Below are 9,549 nucleotides of genomic sequence, written 5' to 3' on the forward strand. Positions count from 1 at the left end.
AAGGTAAGGTGCATGCCACGTTAAAAATTGGTGGCAATTTTCTCTCTCTCTCGATAAGGTAAGGTGCATGCCACGTTAAAAATTAGTGAGATACACATGAATTAAAGTGGCATTGTGGAGCATGACTTTTACATGGAAAGTTAACTCCTGTGATTTGTTTAAAGATGTAAATACTGGGAGGCCCTGAAAAGATGGCGTGATCTGCTTAAACCCCTCGAATCTCTGCCCAAAACAGAAAGTGGTGCAAGTACCACTAGGTTCTTCTGTATTTGAGGAGAGAGAAGTAAATGCTTCAGGCCTAAGACTTTCAACCTGACGGTTCTGTTTTTTTAAAAAAAAAAGTTTTAATTTAGAACATTAACTCTTTCCACAGAAGCTACCTGAATTGTTGAGAATTTCCAGTATTTTGTTACAGATCTGCAGCTTTTAAAAAAAAAAAATCGTCATTTGCCCACACATCTGTGAACACTGCTGCATGTGGGTATTCAGACCAGCTGCTAACCTGGGTGACAAGCTGACCTGTGTTTGATTACCTGCCTCTTCCTACCCCACCCTGCCCCCTACCCCACCCTGCCCCCTACCCCACCCTGCCCCCTACCCCACCCTGCCCCCTACCCCACCCTGCCCCCTACCCCACCCTGCCCCCTACCCCACCCTGCCCCCTACCCCACCCTGCCCCCTACCCCACCCTGCCCCCTACCCCACCCTGCCCCCTACCCCACCCTGCCCCCTACCCCACCCTGCCCCCTACCCCACCCTGCCCCCTACCCCACCCTGCCCCCCTACCCCACCCTGCCCCCCTACCCCACCCTGCCCCCCTACCCCACCCTGCCCCCCTACCCCACCCTGCCCCCCTACCCCACCCTGCCCCCCTACCCCACCCTGCCCCCCTACCCCACCCTGCCCCCCTACCCCACCCTGCCCCCCTACCCCACCCTGCCCCCCTACCCCACCCTGCCCCCCTACCCCACCCTGCCCCCCTACCCCACCCTGCCCCCCTACCCCACCCTGCCCCCCTACCCCACCCTGCCCCCCTACCCCACCCTGCCCCCCTACCCCACCCTGCCCCCCTACCCCACCCTGCCCCCCTACCCCACCCTGCCCCCCTACCCCACCCTGCCCCCCTACCCCACCCTGCCCCCCTACCCCACCCTGCCCCCCTACCCCACCCTGCCCCCCTACCCCACCCTGCCCCCCTACCCCACCCTGCCCCCCTACCCCACCCTGCCCCCCTACCCCACCCTGCCCCCCTACCCCACCCTGCCCCCCTACCCCACCCTGCCCCCCTACCCCACCCTGCCCCCCTACCCCACCCTGCCCCCCTACCCCACCCTGCCCCCCTACCCCACCCTGCCCCCCTACCCCACCCTGCCCCCCTACCCCACCCTGCCCCCCTACCCCACCCTGCCCCCCTACCCCACCCTGCCCCCCTACCCCACCCTGCCCCCCTACCCCACCCTGCCCCCCTACCCCACCCTGCCCCCCTACCCCACCAGCTGTTCTTTTCCATGGGAGATGCAACTTGCAATCCAGCAAGCAGTTTGGATGTGTAAAGCATGCAGGTTACGTTTCAAAGCTCTAAAATGGGAACAATTAATGATGCCAATTGGCTTATCATAGCAACAGATCTACAGTAGATGCCATCCCACAGACACTGTACAAAGTCCTGGAACATCTGGACAGTAAAGATGCATACATTACAATGGTCTTTATTGACTGCATTTTGGCATTTAACATCATCATCCCCTCAAAACTTTTCTGCAACCTCCATGACCTGGAACTCAACACTCCACTGTGTAATTAGATTCTTGATTTCCTCATATACAGAGCACAATCAGTGAGGATGGGTAAGAACATCTCCTCCACAATCTCCATCAGTACCGGAGCACAACTGTTTACAAGTTGTGTAAATTGTGTACAAGTTTTTTTTATGCTCTACAAATAAGTGATAATTCTGCCTTTCCTGCAGGAAAAAGAATCTCCGGGTTGTATGTGATGCCACGTATGTCCTCTGACAACAAATCTGAATCTTAAAGTAAGTGACTGTATATGCTGACATATATGGCCAATATGTTCATGATCATTCCACTTCCAGAGGAAATTGTTTATCCCTTGTTTATGAAAGGGATAGACAGAGTGGATGTGGATAGACTATTTACGTTAAAAGGAGGAAAGATTAAAACAAGAGGACAAGAGTTAAGAATTAAGGGGCAGAGGTTTAGAGGTAACATGAGGGGGAACTTCTTTACTCAGAGAGTGGTAGCCGTGTGGATTGAGCTTCCGGGAGAAATAGTGGCGGCGGAGTCAATTGTATTATTTAAGAAAAGGTTGGACAGGTATATGGATGAGAAGAAGATGGAGGGTTATGGGCATTGTGCAGGGAGGTGGGACTAGAGAGGGGTGTTTGGTTTGGTGCGTACTAGAAGGGCCTAATGGCCTGTTTCCGTGCTGTAATTGTTATGTTATGTTATAAGATGGCTTGCATATTTTTAACCAGCATTAGAAGTAGGAGTAGTTCCTCTAGACTAGTGGTTCTCAACCTTTATTCTTTCCACTCTCATCCCACTTTAAGTAATCCCTATGCCATAGGGAAAAAGTTTGAAAACCACTGTTTGAATCGTACCTAATTGACTCGTTATGTGCGTGGTCTCATAACTCCAAAGGAAATGGGCCAATGACAATTTTTCTCAAGCAAACTTTTTCAGTAACAGTTGGGTCTAGAGCAGTGATTCTCAATCTTCCCTTCCCACTCACATCCCACCTCAAGCAATCCCTTACTAATCACAGAGCACCGATGGCATAGGGAATACTTAAAGTGGTATGTGAGTGGAAAGCAAAAGGTTGAGGACAACTGTTCTAGACTGCTTCAACATTCAATGAGCTCACTGCTGATCTGATTGTATTCCCAAATCCTCCAGACCTTTTGATACCTTCTGACTTTCCCCTAAGCTCCCACCATCACACAAGTCACTCTCGATTTCAATTCACTCTCAAGATGTCAATAAAGAGATGGGAGCACTGGATGCAATAATGTCAAGGGACCAGATAGTATTGCCAGTTATAATACTGAAGCCTTAATTCCTTTGCTTTATTACAACCTACCTAGTCTTCTCAAATATACTTAATGGCTACTTTCAATGCCTTTTGAGAAGAGTCCAAAAGCTCTTGACCCACTGATTTAATAAAAACATCACCTCATCTCTGTCTTGTATAAGGTAGCCCCTTAATTTTTAGATTCCCTAATTCTAGATTCAACCACAACACAAAACATCCTCTTCCCATCCACCTGGTTAAGACCCATCAGGATCCATCAAAATCTTTTTAATGATCAAATACCATCATTAGATCTCCACTTGACGTGCTCAGTTCAAAACCATTCCAGCTGCTATGTAAATAAACCACTTTACCCCAAGCATTGTATTGGTGTATCTCCTATTATATAAGGCTTTGGCATCTTTTTGAATGAGCCATGAATTTGGAATTATACCTTGGCTGAATATATGGGCAGGCCAAGGTAAAATGTATTACACGCATGAGAAAATATCACGTCCTTGGACTAACATCTTTTCAGTTCAGTTTGGCATGGGCTTTAAATGGAAGACTAGAGAGTTGGCAAACACTTTTTGTTGAATAAATGCAGGAGCCATTGACAGAATCAACCTTTTTTTGGTGATGGTGAATTAATGGAAAAAAGAGAAGGGGGTATAAACTAACAGTGACAGATGCATAGGTTAATGAATGACAGTCAGTGTAAATTTGTTAAGGGAACTTGTCTGTCATACTTGGTGATAATCAGAATGAATGATGAGAGTTCCACATTGGCACTCTCTGTCAGAAGATGAGATTGTTCTCATGGAGCATAGAAGCCCTGGTGTAGAAATGACCACTGCACAGTTCCTGTGGAGGTCAAGTTCCATGTACATACTGACAATACTTTCTATTGTGTAGTGGGGGCACTACAAATATACTAAATAGGATAGACACAGGGCAGGAGCTCATCTGAGCATCTATTAGGGGCAGTGGACCAGCAGCAGCACACCACTACAATCTGTAACCTAAGGGGCCACATTCCTCAGACTCTACCATTACCATCCAGCAGGGAGATCACCCCTGGTTGAATGAGGAGTGCAGTAGGTTATGTGGAACGATTCACAGTGCCAGCTCATTGAAGCAGGTTCACATGTATGCTAATAGCAGTAAGTGATTGCACAACCAATAGATGAGCTGGAAATTCTGCAGTTCAGTCATTTCTTGTGAGTTGTGGCGGACAATTGAAGAACTCGTAATGGTAGGAAGAACAAAGAATATCCCCTCTTCAATGGTTGTGGTGCTTCCAACCATGTTTTACAGGAGGTGCTGATTGATGATCCATGTTGACTTTCCTCAGAATACCTGCCATCACAAATCACTTTCCATTTCAATTTACTCTCAAGATGTTAAGAAACTGATGAGAGCACTGAATGCAATAATGTCCAGGGACCAGATAATATTCCAGTTATAATATTGAAGTAAAACCCACTACAAGAGCATGATCTCCCACAACTACTTTGACTACACCTCCCACTGGGCTCCTGCAAGGATTCCATCCCTTTCTCCAAATGTTTCCAGCATCTGTTCTCGAGGTCTTCCATTCCCCCTTTTTCAAGTAACATGACTTCCCTTCTACTGTGGTCAACACAGTCATTTTCTGCATTTCCTTCATCTTGCGGAGTTCCACTCTTAACCTCTTCCCTCCAAAAAGAACTGGGATAGGGTTCCTCTTGTCCTCATCTTTCATTCCACAAGTCTCCACATTCAACATGACATCCTCTGTCATTTCCTCCAGTTTCAATTAGACCCCACAACCAGACACATGTACCTTGATATAGTGGGAGAAATTTAATCTAGTAACTACTATTCATTCAATCTACTCTAAATCATCAACAAAGTGAAGGAAACCATTCTCTTCAGTGCTATCATGTGCCACTTATTCATTAATAATGTAGTCACTGATCCCTGGTTTGGACTATATGAGACCACTCTGAATCATATCTCACCAGCTAATACATCGACCAATAAGATGAATTCTAGAGGTAAAAGTGACCACAAGGCATCATTTGACCAAGTGTGGTATTACAGCATCTTGATAAAACTCCAGGCAATGGACACCAAAGAGTAAAGATTCTAGTGGATGGAATGAAACCACACCTTGAATAAGGAAGATGGTTGCAATTCTCAAAGGTTGATAATCCCAGACCCTGGACAACACTGCAGAAGTTCCTCATGGCAGTATTCTAAGCCCATTCATCTTCACTTGCTTCGCCAATGGCTTTCCTTCATCACATCACCTGAAGTTGGGATTTTTCATGATGTTCAATTTCACCCTGCCAATGAGTGTGGCCTGAAAATACCCTGGTAAAACTGAAGGGGTGTATACTCAATTAATTTCAGTTTACTAGAGTGTCTTAATGTCACATACAATCAAATGCCAAAGACTGTCACTCTCAGCAGCCCATGCAATAAGACCTAGATAATACTCAAGTGTGGTCTGCTTGGTGGTAAGTGACCCACTGTAAAGTGCTAGGTAATAACAATCTCCAGCAAAACTGTTCATAACTATTGTCCTTGAAATTCATAGGCATTACCATTATGAAGCCCTAAACATCAATATTCTGAGAGATACCCTTGAGCAGAAATTCCATTAGTCCAGCACATGAATACCACAAGAGCAAGTCAGATGCTGGTATCCTGTAACAATTGACTCATCTCCTGAGACTCTTAAAATATTTCCTTATCTCTCTGTGGCACAAACTCGGAGTGTGATGGAACCTCTCTCCTCTTGCCTGGATGAGTGCAGCTCCAAAGAGCTCAATTTCCTCCAGGATAAAGCAGCCCCACATCCATCATCATAGCAAGTCATTCATAGATTCAAAGAATGGTTGCAACAAAGAATGAGGTAATTTGACCCATAAGGTCTGTGACACACCTGTTATGGAGCATTCACAATCTGGCCCTTTCCTTGATGTAACTTTTTTAAATTATTCACCACTAATTGGTTCAATTCTCTCTTGAAGGCCACAGTGGGACCTCCCCCAACTACTGGTATTTATTTTTACAGATTCTCAACATGTGCTGCTTAGAAGAAAAAAATATTGCTATAATTTCCTTCTTCCCCTTTATTTAGTACCTGTTATCTTCATTCCACCAAAAGAAAGAACCTCCTTATCTATCCAGACCCCTCATCATTTTATGTACTTCCATCAAGTCACCCCTCAGCTGCCTCTTCAAGGAAGGCAGTCCTATGCTCTCCCATCTATCCTTGTCACTGCAATCCTTGTCACTGCAACCCTCATCCCAGGAGGTCCTCTCTCCTGCCTTCACATCTCTCCTGTAACATGCCAACCAGAAACAAAAACAATATTCCTCCTGAGGATGGAATGGTGCTTTATAAAGGTTCAGAATAACTTGTCTGCCTGTATACTCTTTATTTCCATTGATGAAGTGCAGAAAGGACTTCTTAACTGCTTTCTAACACCTTCAATAATTATGCATGCATAACCATCAGATGCCTCCACTTATGCACACTTTTTGCGACTATATCCTTTATATTTTCCTCTATATGATTTCAACCAACATGCATTGTCCATATTTCACTTAATCTTCCATGCATTTGCCATTCCACCAGCCTGCAACTTATCCTCTTTGCAATTTTCAATATTGCCAGTTGTGGCTTCTACCCCTGAACATTAACATAGCAATGTTATTGGCACCAAGCCCTGAAAAACTGACAAATCACCTTCCTTTAGTTTGAAACACGAGCATGTATCGCCTTGCCACTTGGCCCACCTCATGACTGTGCAGTCCATGTCCCCTTTCCCTTCATTAGCATTGCATTGTGGCTACAGTGCAGTTATTTGTTTAACATAACCTCTAAAACCTACCACCTCCAAAGGCAGCAAGTGTATGCAAACAACACCATCTGTAGGCTCCCTCCTAAGTTACAGCCCATCCTGTCTTGGAAGTAGCATTGCTGGGTCTAACTCCAGGAAGCCTCCAACAGCTCTGAGGGAATACCTTTTTTAGCAGGACTGCAGTGGCTCACCTTCTCAACCACAGTTAGGGATGGGCAATAATGCTGGCCTTGCCAGCAACACTAGATTCCAGATATGAAGATCTATAATGGTTCATGTTGTCCCACATAGCAGATTGATCAGGAAAATGGCCATGGGATACATAGGAAATTGGCAAGTCAATTTAAATAAAAATGACTCAAGGGAGTGGGGGGGGGGGGGGGGTGGGGGTAAGAATCAAAGGTCACTTGTCAGAGAATTAAGAGCCCACAGGTTACATGGTATAGTGATCAGGGCTTAGTTCCAAGTCCTTTGGTTTTTGTGGTAGATGCTGTTTATATGAACGTGAATAAGGAGTTTCATTATACCAAATGTAATTACATGGTTGATAATAAGGAAGGAAGTCCTGGGTCATTGAAAGATTTTAATAGATTTATTAGATGAATAGAAAAGGAAAATAGAAATCTGCCTGGAGAAGTGTGAGGTAACACAATTGAATGGAGAGATTACACAGTAACTTAGTAATGCAACTGTGAGAGATGGATTAGGTAGTTACAATGGCAGATGCAATGTTTATGTTTATTGGCTCTCACAACATTGAGAAGCAGGGAGGCCATGCTAGGAGTGCACTAATAACTAGGGAGTCCACTAGATGAGTACCTCTTACACTGCTGGACACAGGACATTGATGAGAATGTTGTGAAAGCTGGAGAGTTGTAGTTTCTCAGAGAAATTGGCTAGATTAGGTGTCTGGACCTCGCTGCCTAAAAGTTTGATGAAGACAGAAATATGTTTATTAAGTTCTTGTCTGTAAACATTAGGGATAATACTTTCTTTGTGATGGAATGGAGGTGGGGCAAGAAAATCATTTGTGTGCTGTAGATTTCTGTTTCTGCCAAAAGATTTTTCATGGTTTACAAAGACCTTCTTGAGTTGTTTGCATTTACTCTTTCTAGTTACAAAGGCAATTCTATACATTTCCTTAGCTGCTTTTTTGGGTTGAGGTACTGCTTGACTCGCTTAGTTAGTCCAGCAGATGATTTTTGTTTTGTTCACTACATCTTTTTACTGCAAACTACGCTATAGACAATCCATTTCTGTCTATATTCTAAATATGTGGAAGGGCAGTGCTACAGTTTGCTATGGATTTTGCAGATAAAGTTCAAAATTCTATCATCACTGATTCAAAATTCAATTTATTGTCATTGTAATAAAATAGTGTCACATTACAGGAAATTGGTTTTGCCTGCTGTAAGTGTAAGGTAAAACATCATGAGATGGGAATGTGTAAGGAGTTACCCTGTGCAGGGCTGTAACAAGATGTGAATGCATCCTTGTACTTACAAGATAAGAGAGACATTGATGGATTGAGAGGCAGGAAGCTAGCAGGGAAAGGATAGCAACAGTTTTAGTCATTGGACAAGTAATGATATGATGATGTTCTAAGCACGTATCCAAGGGTATAAAAAAATCACCATTTTGCTGATAACGGCAGAATGCATTCTCCGACTAACATTGTTAGTTGCAAGTGTTACAATCCGGTAATAAAGAACAAAGAACCCTGATTTCGACTCAGTCTGGTGTTTGTCTCACTCATTCATGAACAAAGCAGACCTAACATAAGGCAGACAGACTCGCCATCAGCAGAAATTAACTGAAGCACCTCCTACAATTAGAGAAAGAGAGCCCTCCCAGAGTCACCAAGTTTCCATAGATTTGCCTTCAGCACTTCCACAGCCACATACAGTCCAGTCCAAACCATAGGCAACCCGAGCTCCAGATCCAAACCTCCGGCATGGTCAGGAACTCTTCAGCACCTTCGGCACTCCCTCGCATCCCGGTTCCTATACCTGGTACCCCTTCAGCTAGTTTTTAGCCAGTCTCCAGCAGCCCTGACCGCAGTCTCCAGCAGCCTGCAGCCTCCACGGGTTCCTCGCCTCGAGTCTCCAGCAGCCTGCCAAATGCACGGGTCTTTCAGCCACAGAGCCCCCCTCGCTGGCCCCGTGGGTTGTCACCCTGCTTCTCCTTCTCAGACGGGGGATTGGTGTTCCCGTTTTCTGATGCCCTGCTCCAGTCCTCCGCTGCCCTGGAGTCCGCAACCCCTTGCAGCTGCTGCCGATCGGAGGCGCCACCCTCTTGGGTGCAGAGTTGCGGTTTTTAAAATAAAACCACTGTTGTCTCCTTTAACGGGCTTTTCAAAGCCCGTGTGGAGCTGACAACAATTGGCTGGGCGGTTGGACGCCATGGGAGGACTGTATCTCCACTCCTCGCTCCCCGTGGGTTCGTACCAGCACTGCTGACATAGTGGCTCTTGCAGCGCTGCCATTGTTTCATGAAAATTTTCATTTCCAGTTGGTAGCAGCAGTTATTTGAAATTGGAGAAAGATTGACTGATTAAAAAATGGATAGTTAGCCTTGAACTCATTAGAATACCAGCTGCCTTATCACTTGAGGGGCTCTCTAACGTCCTAACATAGCAATTGGATAATTCCTTTGATAC

The sequence above is a fragment of the Narcine bancroftii genome, chromosome 9 (genome assembly GCF_036971445.1).
Source record: "Narcine bancroftii isolate sNarBan1 chromosome 9, sNarBan1.hap1, whole genome shotgun sequence".
NCBI classification, from domain to species: domain Eukaryota; kingdom Metazoa; phylum Chordata; class Chondrichthyes; order Torpediniformes; family Narcinidae; genus Narcine; species Narcine bancroftii.